We start from the raw sequence: 13,317 nt of genomic DNA, 5'->3' as shown, positions 1-13,317 counted from the left end.
TATTTTTTTTAGATCTGCTCAAAAGTCCAAAGAGAAATGAGGTGTCCGGTATGGAAGTGAATCTCAGTCAACAGCCAGCTCCTTTTGCCGAGGCTGGAAATGGTTTTAACAGGCGGTAAAATTTCATCTTGTGGTGTCAAATTGGGGTCAGTTTGGGGTGAGGGCTCTCAGTGTCCGCGCAGGAGCTGTCCAGCTGTGTGGGGATTCATTAAGGGCCAAAGATCCGTTTCAAGAAAAACAATACAAAGACAATCAGAGGGCTAAAGATCCTCTTCAAATCGCATTTTACAAGTGCACCAGAACAAATATGGACGCTGAAACCTATTCCCTTCAAACTCCCAAATCGGCTTCTTAGCCCTTGGAGGGAGCGAGAGAGAAAATCCTCTAAAACTTAAGAAGAGTCTGTTTTCAATCAGGCTTTCCGAAGTGTGGCATCTTAGTCCTTTGCTGGCTTTGAGACGTGCCTCTCTCGCTCGCTCGCTCCCCCCCCCGCTCTTTTTCCACAGCCTTGCAAAAGCGGATGGCACAACAGGTAATATTTCAGATTTCAAGAATATATTCCACCGGGGATCTGAAACCACTGTTTTGTACACGCGTGTGCGCCTAGCGCAAGATTTGATGCAAATAATAGAAAGTTGTTGCGGTGTTTTTTGTTTTTTTTTTTTTTTTTTTCGGGGGGGGGGCTGGGAAATCAAGCCGTGCTTGCACGAAATCCTATTGGACCCCTTCGGAAATTTTCTGCACTCCTCGTAGGCGATGCTCCGGTCTGATGGGTAATTGAGGCTAGATTTACTTCACGCTTCCCAGCGTTTGTGGAAAGCACCTATTGCTAATCTGGTTTATTAAATTCGCGTGGTTTAAATCCTCTTAGCGTCCCTACATCTGTTAGAACAATTGACGCCTCGCTACGGGGACAAATAACGTAAACCTTAATCTTGTTTGTAACTTTATTCAATGTTTGTTTGTTTGTGCGTGGGGCTCAAGTGTTTTTGGAAGATGCGCTTGGGTTCGGAAACACATCGGCTACATTCGCAGGCAAAACCTCCCATGGACGGGCTAGGGGTATCGCGGCACAGGATGAAAATTCTGCGTGTTTGAATCGGCATTCTATCTTTAACTATCATCTAGGAAATGTGTAGTATTTAATGAAGAAAGCAATACACCTGGTAAAATGCGGCTGCGGGATTACATCACCGTGACCCCGCAGTAAAATCCACGGGAATTTTTCTTTTTGTTTTGCTCGCAAGGCAAAGTGTGGGGTGCACACAGTACCTTTTCCTTTTTGTAGTCGGGATTATGCCACAGTTTAAACCCCCACTCCCCGAAATCTCTCTTTGCCACACTTTCTTTTGCCTTTACGGTTGGCTCTCACAGTCTGAGTCACTTTTTACTCGTCTCAGCCTCCGACTTCCCGCGGCTGCAGGACTCTCGAGGTCCCATCTCGGGTCCCCCTGTTAAATCATACACATTGCAGCTTCTGCAGGTCAGCGGGTTCATTTCGCTCCTCACCCCGACGCCCCCCCCCCCCCCACCGCCTGCCAATAGCCTACTTCGCTTTTCAGCAATCTATTATTTTTTCGAAAACCTTTCCAGTCCAGAAAGTCGACCATAGCCCATCACGCTGAACTTTTCTTGACCTCGGCTGCGGTATGACCGAGATCTTTGGGAGCTGGATTAGGAGGAGGTTCATTTGCTTACCTGCTAACTTCCCTTTTAACTCTCTTTCTTCCACCCCTCCCTCCGTCCTTCCTTTTTTTCTTTTTTTTTTTTTTTTTTTTTTTTTTTTAACAAAACAAAACAAAAAACCCTCCACGAAGCAAGAGCGATCCGGGGGCTTTCTTCCCCCCCCCGATCCCCCTTTATCCCCCGCGGTTTGCCGGGCTCTCACCGGCCGCTGGCGGGACCCCCCCCGCCCTCCCCGGGCAGCCTCTCCCGGCGCCCGGCGCGGCCCCGCCATCAGCAGCCCTCGAGCGCTATCTGGCGGGGCTCCAGCGCGATCCCGCCGCGCAGCTCCGCGCCCCTCCGCGCCCCGCGTCCCGCGCAGGGGAGGGCTTGTCCCCCCCGCGGATCCCAGTCCCCCCGGCTCCGCGGCCCCCCCTCCCTCGGGGGTTTCGGGTGTTCGGTTTGGCCTCGTCCACCCCCCCGCCCCGCTCCGCGCCCCAACCGAGCGGGGAAGCGGGCAGGGGCACAGGGTCGGCCCCCCCACCCCCCCTTCCGTGTTTGCCCGGTTTATCTCACGGGGGTGCTGATGTCGGGCGAGAATACAGATTTTTATTGTTTGGTTTTTTGTTTGTTTTTTTTTGGTTTTTTTTTAAATGTCTTAAGCGGGGAGGGTCGTGGAAGTGCGGACCGTAAAGAGCCAACGCGCGTGTTTCCATCCTCAACCAGAAAGAGGAGGGGAAAAAAAAAAAAAACCTGCCAGGGCTCTCCACTGACGCCGAGCAGGCTGCTTCCACCGGGGCAGTTAAACCCCTGGTTTGCATTTGGCGGAGGAAGCCCGGAGCGTCACACAAAACCCATCTTTCCAACTTGACACGGGGACAAAAAGGACAGTTAGGGCGAACTAAATCGCTTTAGTGCAGTATCAGAGCATCCGAGCAGGCCCCGGACTCTGCTCAGAGCTCCCTGTCCTCGCTCTCTCGAAATCTTCACTTTTGTTCTCCAGCTGCCTGTGAAACTCCAGAAGAGGAGCGCTCACATTTTTTGCGCTGGAGTTCTCGGTCCGGGGAGAACAATATCCTCCCACGTCTTTTGAAATGATGCGGGGACTCTCACAACACGCAGGCGAGCACTCGAAGCACCAGTCTTCCCCCCCCCTTTTATTTTCTCTTTTTTTTTTTTCCCTTTTTGCAAGAGCTGCTCGGCCCATTGTTTGAAGTGGGATTCAGCGTGCAGCCCAAGTAGAAAAGGGGAAAAATAAAAAAAATAAAAAGAAATCTCAGGAGCCCGGTTTGGTATTGCGTAGCGAAAGAGCTGACAAAATACTGCAGCGTGTTTCCTAGCAGGACGTGATGAGAGCCGGCGGTGTGTTCCCGAAAGAGAGACGGCGTTTGTTTTTTTTTTTTTTTTTTTTTCTTTTTCCCCCCCTAAAAGATTGTGATCGCCTTTGTACGTCTTTCTTTTGATCCCACAAAGAGAATGCAATATACATATATGTGTTTGCTCTCCATACAAGAAATGCAAGGGACAGTACAATGGAATATACGGCCGGTTAGTCCTCATAATGCTTAGTTTTGCTGTAATTAATTGAAAACAGTTATTAGGTCGTCATTGGCAATGGCGTAAATAATTGCATCAGATTTTTACTTAAAATTGACCGGTCACAGAGTGATAGATCGATTCGAGGTATAAAAATGATGTATCAAAACATCAATGTCGATTATTTGAAATATTGTAGTCGAATCTTTTTATTGCTTCATCGGTTAAGTGTCTGAAAGTGCTGTGTTCCAACATATATTTATGTTGTCAATACTGTCAAAACTGTCAGTTTTATTACAGCGGATTTGTAATACATTTCGGATTTGCTCATTTACATAAAATGTCCACCCCAGATACCCCTCCTTTTCCCCATCCCTGGAAATCTGTGTCAGTTTAATGAAAGGATTCAGGACTCCTAGCTGAAGAAAAAAATAAAAAAAAGAAGTGGAGATATTGCTCCATTAAGTCCAATTTAAACATCCCTTTGGAAAGCCTGGGCTATTTCTAACTTGCCATAAGAGGGAATCCCCCCCCCCCCGCCGCCCCCCTTATTTCCCCAGTAGAATTTGAACACTTTTCTACCCTCGCACTTGGATTAATCCCGTGAGGAGAACCGAGGAACGGGGCCGGGGGCCGGAGAGGAGCCGCAGCGCACCTGCGAATGCCGCCCCCCCCCCCCCCCCCCCCCCGAGGGAGCGGCAGCGCCCCGAACCGCACACACGCGCGGGGGGCTGGATCCTGCTGGGAAGAGGGAGACAAAAGGAGCGATAAATGTGTGTGTGATCCTTGCTTGGCGGTTCGGAGCCCAGAGGAAAAACGCAAAGTGGACGCGATATTGGGCATTTGATGCCCCCCGCCCCCGTTTTATCAGGGTCTGACCCGGTCTGGTTACTCGCTGTAACCGTCAGCGCTGGTTTTTTATTCGCGTGGTCTCAGACACCTCTCTCCAATTTTCTCCGAGACCCAGCTGAGGGACGGAAAAACTCGGGAATAAATAAATCCATTTACACACTAAACTCCCTTCGATCGAGCAAACAGTGAAATTAGCCGAGCAACTTCATTGCCCACCGCACCCCTCTTGGGAGGATGAGGTTGTTCTGGAGGCGCTGGTAAAGATGGACCTTAGGGGTGTGTGTGGGGGATGCTTAGATGGAACTGAGGTGTGTGTGGGGTTTCTTTCTTCCCCCCCCCCGCCAAGGGTATGTGTGTTTAAAAGAGAGATGCTGCAGAGATTTCTGAGTTCACGGGGAAGAAGGAAGAAAGGCTGGTTTGAGGAACGGCAGCGCGCCTGGCAGGTATTTTAATGACCGTCCCTTCCTTTGAACACTTCCAATTTCTCCGCTGCTTTTCATCAGGAATACCTTCCCCAGACCAAGTATGGTTTCTGCTGTAATTCTTGTGTGTGTTTGTGATCCCTTCCGAGGTAAATTGAGAAGTAAGCTGCGCAAAAGGAGGAAATCACCCCTGGGGCGCTTTGTTTACTTTGGTTTGTAAAATCCTGCTAGGAGATGGTTTCCTCAGTGTGTGGCAAGTATTTCTTCAAGAAATTCATCAGCCCTTCTACAATTACTTCGAGCTCCGAGGGAAGAGAGCTGCCATCACTTTCTCACATCCCAAGGTGTTGCATGGAGGAGCGAAGAAAAGGCTGGAGCATTTAATTATCACGGGGGTGGGGGGTGGGGGGAGCGGAGGCTGCAGAAAGCCGTCCCGAGCCGGTACCTGGGAAAGAAAAACCTGCAAGGGTGTATCTGGGAGACGTGTGCCATTTAGATATGGGGAAAAGTACCCCATCTCGTGCAGTAATTAGTCTGAACAATAAACATAATTGGAATAAAATCAGTTGGAAATTCCTGCGTTTTTAATTACGTTTCATTTTGTGGTAAGCCGTAAAATTATGAATGCCTCTCAATTAAACACTATCCACTTGTAAAGCATTTAACAACAATTATTCCTTAATCAGTTGGAATGTTAGCCACAAATGATGCTGTTAAACATCAAAGGGACGCCTTAGACGTTACCTTTTAGTCATAAGTAAGAGGATTAATTTCTATAATTAGAGGGGATAAATATGTGCATAAATACATCTAATTTCTTGACATGTTCTCATCCTGGCTGGGAGAGGCGAGGATCTCTGACACCTCCGGCGCTCCCCGCCCTCTCCCGGCTCCGAGGGGGCGACCTCGGCCCCGGCGAGGTGAGGGCACCCCCCGGGCGGGCCCGATCCTGCGCGCTGCTCCGCGGGCGCCCGGCCGCCACCTCACCGCCGGCCCGGGATCGGGCCCGCCGCGGGCGCAGCGCTGTGGGGCTATTTGCAGCCCTCTTTGGCTTTTATTTACCCTTTTTTTGTTGTTGTTGTTGTTTCCCGCGGCGCCTGGGGTCTACCTGGCGTTTCGGTTCCTCCGGGGACAGTTTGCTCCCCCCAAACGAAGCTGGAGATTCGGGTTGAGCCCCGCAAATAAAATTAGCGTGACCTTGATTACACCCTGTATGAATATCTCATTTACCTAATGACTTTATGTCACGTACGCAGAGGGTCAATTTCCTTTTAACCTTTCCCATTGCTGCAGTAAGCATTCTTTTATAATCAATGGCCGTTTGAATAATCAATTCACATTTTATGATCCCTGACAAACTCAATCTAGGTGTGCCCTCTTTCAGCAGAGCAGCCGGCCCTGCTCCGCGCCGTTCTCACGTCCGAACGGCTTGCGGCGGGCTTTGCTCCCCGGGGAGCCGCCCGGGGCCGCGCACGGCTGCCGCTGCCGGGCTCCGCGGGAGGCTGCGGGCCGCCCCTCCGCCGCCCGCTCCGCTCCGCTCCGGGAGTCACCCCGGCGGCCGGCAGCCCCTCGCATCGCCCCAGCGCTGTACCTGAGCTTTCACGCGTTTTTCCAGTCGCTCAATCTAAAATATGCGGGTGTGTCGTGTCCCCCTCCCCTGCCTCGTCCCGTCTCGTCCCGCCCGGCGTCCGTCCTGAGAAGGCGCACGGCAGACCCCAGTCCCCCGGGACCGTCCCCGCTTTCTGCGTTTCCCGAGGCAGGCAGCCGCGGGGGGACCGAGTTCTCCTGGCTCTGAGGCCGAAGACAGGCGGCTGCCCCCCCGCCCGCCCCCCCCCAAGGACTCCGGTGGAAGCTCGGTGTCCTCGGGCACGTCGGCACAGCCGAAACCTCTGCATCAGATGAACTGTTCCGCTGACGTTCACGAGGCCCTCACTGCCACCGGGCCCCTTGATCGCCTCTCCGAGTCGTCGCCAAACTGGGGGTCGGGGAATGTGTCCCAGAAGCGTAGCCCCCAACCACTACCCGAGCGCAGAAGCGTACGCGGGAGGGGAGGGGGGTCAGGGCAGGCTGAACTTTGCAAATGTTTTTTTCTATAAGTAGTTCACATTTGCTGTGATCTACGGTGTGAGTCAGGAACTGAGACTTATTGCAACCCCATTCCCTTTATTGGATAATTAATGCTGATTCATAGCGGTTTCTACCTACGAATGTGCGTTTCGTTTTTCTCTGCAGGGTCCATGGTTCTTTGGTATGTTGTTATTCCCTGAAAGGTAATTGCACTTGATATTCTCCCGGGGAAGGCTCATTAGCCAAGGGCAGGGTGGCGTTGCCAATCTCGGACTCTTTCAACGATTCAGTGCAAACATTTGCCCCAGAGGTTTGGTACAGCACTCCCAGCTCACGGAACAGCCCTTGGATTCAACATTTCCCATGAGAAGCTTTGGGTCTAAAAAGAAGTACACACACACATACACACACATACATACATATATATTTTCTACCCAAGCAGGAAACATTTGAGTTTAGGGGCTTTTAGTTTAACCCCCCTCTGTAAGTGGTCAAAGCTATGCAAGAAGATGAGATCCGTTGCCTTGAACTGCAGGACTTTGCCCTCCCTATGGTCGGAAAATACGCACGACAGAAACATGGATGAAATAGCAGAAAAAACCACCACATCTCCCAGACGTCTGTATGCACTCCTTTACACTCTCTGAACATTTACAAAATGCATGTCGAAAACACTTTTCCACTGCCCACCATTACAGACCTACACTTGACTTCTTTCTCACACATGCTTGCTGTCATCTCTGCTGGCTCCTTTCATCTCTCCCGCTAAATTAATTACCTCACTAATGCAAGGCAATGAAACTCGGGTATAAGCTAAGTTAGGGAACACACATTAGTTAATACATACTATTTTACAAAGGTGAACCCTCTGTGATTGTTCTCATTTTATTTTTTCCCTCTGTTGTTCATAGTTTTGAAAATCTTATTCTTCTGTTTGAATCTTGGCAGGTTGAGCAGGATGATTCACGGTAATATTGCAGAGAATGGGAAGACCCAGTTCTCACGGGAGAAAATGGCCCCCACAGGACTGATGAAGAGAAACCAGAGGGACAACATCTAGGATTAACAAGTTCTTGGACATTGCAAGGTTTTCCATGTCCGAACAGAATAATCTAGGGATCTGTATTCATGGAGAATTAGATGGTATGTTGTCCCCAGTAGCGGTGTTAAAGAACAGAGACGGCTCTGAATTCCAAGCAACAAACCCTACGTCTGAAGTGTACCTTTTACATTCTTACTGTGTTTACATACTTCCACTCACCATGTTTTTCCCATTACAGTTAGCCAATAAACTCAAAGAGCAAAACTAGTCTGTGCTGTATCATTGCTGACTTCAAAGCAGATTGTCCTACAGTGTGTGATTACACAACAAAAGTGGGTCCAGGAAACTAGACACTGAGATGTTACTGGTTTAATCCTCACTCATCAGAAGGGCTGCCAGCAGGTCTAGGCCTCACCTATTAGGGGGACCAAAAAGTTCATAGAAAAACACCTCAGTGCTGTGAGTCTCTGTCACCAATGTTTACCATGGCGACAGCCTTCAACATCTTCAAGCCCAAACCTGTATCCCAAAGTCCCATTGACTGAAGGAGAACCTGAATGAAGGACACAAGGCAGGATACTGCATGGTGCCTTTGCAGGGTGCCAAGTCTGCCTGTGCAAAGCACTCAGCTTTCCAGGGCCAACCGATAGTAAATGTGGAGCGTCACCACCCTTGCAGTAAGACCTCAGCGCAAGAAAACATCAGTTATTTAATTCATACTTTGGTGATTCACAGCCACCGTTTTTGTTTGACATTTTAAGTATCTCTCGTGTCATGGTGGTACATTCTGCTTCTTCAAAAGTGTTTTTCAAAATGAACAGACCTATCACTGACGAAACATGATCAAGTTAATGTACTAATAGATTTCATTTTTAAAGTCCATGCTAAATTTAAAACTTGTCTCTTATGCATTTATAAACCATCACTAATAGTTCTATTGATCAACAACATAAATAGCTCTAGCAGAAGCTTTTCTTTGATGTAGATAAACAGAAGCAGCATTGAAAAAATATCACGCAAGTGATTGTCCTGTACTCTTACCTTGAGGCTATATTATGATCACAATAAGACATATCTAGGCATGTGTCATACTGGATAATGCTATTTCTTGGGTGTTTGAAGGCACATGACTTTACCTTGGCCTTCACAACAGCTGAGACACGCCATTTAAAAGCATGGTCCTGGCATTACTGAAAAAAAGCCCTACTAAGCTATATGTAATTATTAACCTATACATGAGGTTTTTTTTCAAATTGCTTCATGCTAAATACTCAAATAGTTATATTTCTGTTATTCATGTGCAAAGCTAAAAATAAACATTGGAAATATTTTCTCTTTTATGGAAGAGCTGATGAAACTATTTACTTGAAATGAACTCTTGGATGGACGCAGTCATATTTTCTGGGCTCAGATCTCTTCTTCCCAGTTGGGAACCCCACATCAGATCAGGGCCGTACAATCACTCCTCAGAAGGAAAGTGCTCTTTACTTCAAAATATTCACCAAGAATAGCTTAGGCAAACAGTTTCCAGCCTAAGAATCATTCATAATACGTTCATTTTGGCTTTTGATTTCATTACTCTTGATGTGTCACTGGTCACTTATTGCACTTTCTCTGTTTCCCAATAGGTTGGTTGAAATTATTTAAACTTGAGATTAAATGAATAATAAAAGTGCTCAGGAAATATTCCTGTCTGTGTCTGCATGCTTTTGTTTTGCACAGGTATTCACCCAAAGCCTACTTCTGCCTCTGTTCCATTTGATAAGAGCACGATTTGATCCATGAAAGAAATGTATTCACCTAATACTTGTTCAAAGAAAAATCCTGCTTGCTTTAATGTTCGTGAATACTATCACAAACATGGTCGAAACAAGAGCCATCTGAACCCCACAGAGCTGCTTTGTAAATAGGGTTGCAATATGAACCCAGGAACATAACCAGCTTTGTCACTGTAGGTTAATTTCAGCTTTCAAGCATTATGGAAAAATATCAGTTGCCTTTCTTCCCCCTCTTCCCTCCCAGTTCAACTTCAGATCGCTTCCCCTGTCAAACGGCTTTTAATATTCACGTAATATCATATTGTTTGATCCAAAAGTAAATTTCTTCTTGCTGTTGTTTCCAGACTTCATTCATTGAAGAAGGTCTTGTCTGCAGTCAATGTGTTCACGGTAACTGTTTGTTCCTGAAATAAACATCCAGCAAGGTTCTTAGTGTTTGAGAGAGGCACTACTTTCATTACATAATCCTCCATAGATGGGAAAACCGATGCAAAGATCTCGGCCCTGCTTTCCTTAGGCACCTAACAACAGTTCAACAGAATTTTTTAGACTAACAAGCACGCAAAGTATGGGATTTCAGACCCGCCGTGCTGCAATTTTTATAATTCTAGATGGATTACTTTGTTTCCTGGAAAAGGGTACATAATTATATCCATATTCTTAAGTTGGAGACTTCTTCTACTGGATTTACTTTAGCCACAAAAAGAAGTCAAATGAAGTTTTTTTTTTTTCTCTGATAATAACGTGTTACCAGTGAACACGTCTAAGTTGGAGAAAAGAATTTTTAATTTTTACTCAAATCAGAAGATCAAAACTGTCCTAAAGCTTGAAACATTGAGACAAGAGGGTTTAGTCTTGATATTTTTTTCTGAATAAAATACTAAATAAAACCGTTGCTACTCCAATGAAACATGCTAAATGATCTTGTGAACTCATGGACAGAGAGAAAGCAGTCAGAAAGAGTTCATAGACCTCATTCTCTTCTCTTCACTTAAGCAGGAGAAACTCTAGAGAAGTTAATGGAGTTACAGTGACATAAAGCTGTCGTAACGTGACAATTGCACAACTGTTTAACTAGACGCTATTACTTTATAAACAGAGTTTACTTCACTAAACAATCTGCAAATAAACACAAAACAAAGGGCAAATAAGACATATTATGAGTAAGCATGCATGCAAAAAAAGGTAAGTGCAAATTAGATTTGAATATTCATGAGTCACAAATCATTGACAGTTTGAAATAATGCAAAACAGCTTTATAAATGAGGTTAAGGGAAGGTACATCAAAGAAAGGCATTGCTAAATTAATGGCAATTTGATTGTGCATATACTTGTAAATTGTGGTTACAGTTTTTGTGACATGGGAGAAAAATACCGTACATGTAGTGAAGAAGGGATACATAAATATTCTTTCTGAATGCCTTACATTTTTGCAATTCAGCATGTACTTGGAGACCTGCCATGTATAAAGTGACCAGATATCATTTTTTAATTTTTTCCCCCAAGAGAAATATAGTTTCCTTTGAGTATCCAATCTCCCATGTTGTGTTGCTTAGTATGGCAAAAAAATTCGGTTGTCAACAATACCTGAACAGCAATACTGTAAAAGAGAGTAATTACTTACTTCACTTGGCTTCAGTAGAAGTATCATCTGCTAATCAAAGTACTGTCATAAAATCCTAGTCAGTGCAGGTTATCTACTTGTTTCAGGGAATGTAGTTCTCAGAAGCGGGAATCAGATGAGTTGCAAGTCTCGGAAAAAATTGCTGGAGCATAGGGATTCAAAAGAATGATAGCTTGAAGGATGGCCAGCTTGACCATTTAAATCAGAGCTTCTTCATTTTTCTGGCTGTAAGCATCGATAAAGTATTGGATCTCCTGTCTTATTTGTAAGTTCTACAGATGCTTGAAATTGAATGGTTTAAAATGTTGATGAGAACACAGAAGCAAAAGGCAAAACTGCTAGAAGTAATCTTCCCATTTAAAACTACTCCAGGGTATTTTTTGTTCCTAAGGGTTTATATTTTGATTACTTAACGCTCACTCTAATATACTAACTCATTTCTTTCTTTAATGTCCTTTACATTCAGCGTGACACCCTTACTCTCTGGCATTACAGATGAAGCTTCGCTGTGTTAAGTGAAGCTAAATATGTATATTTACCAATACTGATAGCAAAATCAAGCAGGGATATAATTTTGGAAACAGCATAGCGTACTCTGGTTCTTTAAGAAGAAGCACACGACTTCTTGCAGTGCTGCCTTTGAAAGCATCCACTCACATGAATGAAGCTGGCAATTAACTCGTGTCAAAACATTGTAGAAGGAGAAACCCAGATGTCGAATAACTTAGGAAAGGGATAACCTCATGTCCTCCGCAATCCCCTAGATGAGCTTGTCAGAAACTGATGTGTCTCTCATGCCATCACAATATTGAAAGATACCTGTATGTGCCGTGTTTAAATTCAGAGAGGTTTCTGCAATAAATTCCTTAAATCTGTGTATTCCTCAGCATGAATAAACAATAGATAAGTTAGAAAGAGCCACTCAGGAATGTAAAAGGCCAGATTACCATTTTGGGGATGTTCCCTCTGAACTTCAGAATCTGTGGAGAGAGAAATGAATCTCCGTTTAGGAAGAGCAAAAGGGAAAGTTATCTCATGGGCATTGCAGAGAGCTTGAAATCAACAGCCTTGGATTTCCTTCTGGCTCTCTGGCCAGATTTATCAGAGGTGAATTATATGCCTCCCTCCGTATCTGCAAAATGAAGCTCACAATACGTAGCTTTGTGGTGCCATGACATGGAATTCATCAAAGAACACGAGATCCTCTGATGAAGAGGTACCAGTATATGCCCAGTACATTAACTTTCTAATCCCTGTTCAAATCTGTATCTTTAGATCACATAATACTGAAGGTTTTGATTGTCTGTTTATAACTTCTTGCACCTTCTTTAAAGGCAAAACATCTTCATTTAAATGAGAAATTATCATCGCTTTATGTTAGAAATTGTCCAAACTTGAAGTGTGTGCTTGTGAGCAAAGGAAACAAGTAACAAAACTCTTCTATGCTTTTTAGGCTTACATTGCACCCATCACCACGGAATCTGAATGCTGCTGAAAAGAAACGTGGCTGTCCTACATGGCCTCAACTTGGAGTAGCTATTGCAATACTTATGAAAATCGGTCAGTGGCATTACAGACCATTCTTCAGTTTAGCCGAATAATACCAACAGCCTGTGTCAGGTCAAAGATTCAAAGGGTTGGATTATTTTAATTTTCTGGCAAATTCCTTTTTCTCAAAGAAAACAGCAAAAAATGAACAAAAATCAGTGCAGGCAAAGAGCTTGAGTCTCTATAGTCCCCCAAAACCTCATTAATTTTATCAAGATTTTTATTTGCACTTCATTCCCAGATTTCTTTCTTGCCTCTGTTCTTTGTGGAGTTTTCTACCTCTTTCCAACAAACTGCCTCTACTGGTTATTTGTAAACCTTTCTTTAAGTCTACTGATACTGATTTCTGGCCTGTGACTGGGGATATAAACTTTTACTCACCTAGTATGTTATATGTGACCTGATCAGGCAGTGCAGAGCAGCTCATACTATACCACTTGAACCTCAAATCTCTGTTATGAAGCACCATGTTAAACAGAGAGACCTGGCTCCCTGTATGTGGCGTAGATTTGTACCAAGTACACTTTTTCCCAGGTTCAAGAGGGCAAGCTCTGTTTTTGAGGAGAAATATCCCATGCTTGCATTTTTTTTGTCGCATTATCACCTTTGCCTGTCTATTTCCCACCTTCTTTCCTCCCCTTGTGTCAGACAAAAAGGGACCGCAGGTAGCTCTCACTAGGACCAATTTTGCAGTAGCTGGTTTTTGAATTTCTCATGCAGTATTTCACCTTCAGCTGCATTTTTGGGAAAAATACTTTTCTATTGTATTTCTAGGCTTTTACTCCT

The sequence above is a fragment of the Opisthocomus hoazin genome, chromosome 7, assembly GCF_030867145.1.
Source record: "Opisthocomus hoazin isolate bOpiHoa1 chromosome 7, bOpiHoa1.hap1, whole genome shotgun sequence".
Lineage (NCBI taxonomy): Eukaryota > Metazoa > Chordata > Aves > Opisthocomiformes > Opisthocomidae > Opisthocomus > Opisthocomus hoazin.
The sequence above is the reverse complement of the archived record's forward strand: the minus strand, read 5'-3'. Positions refer to the sequence as shown.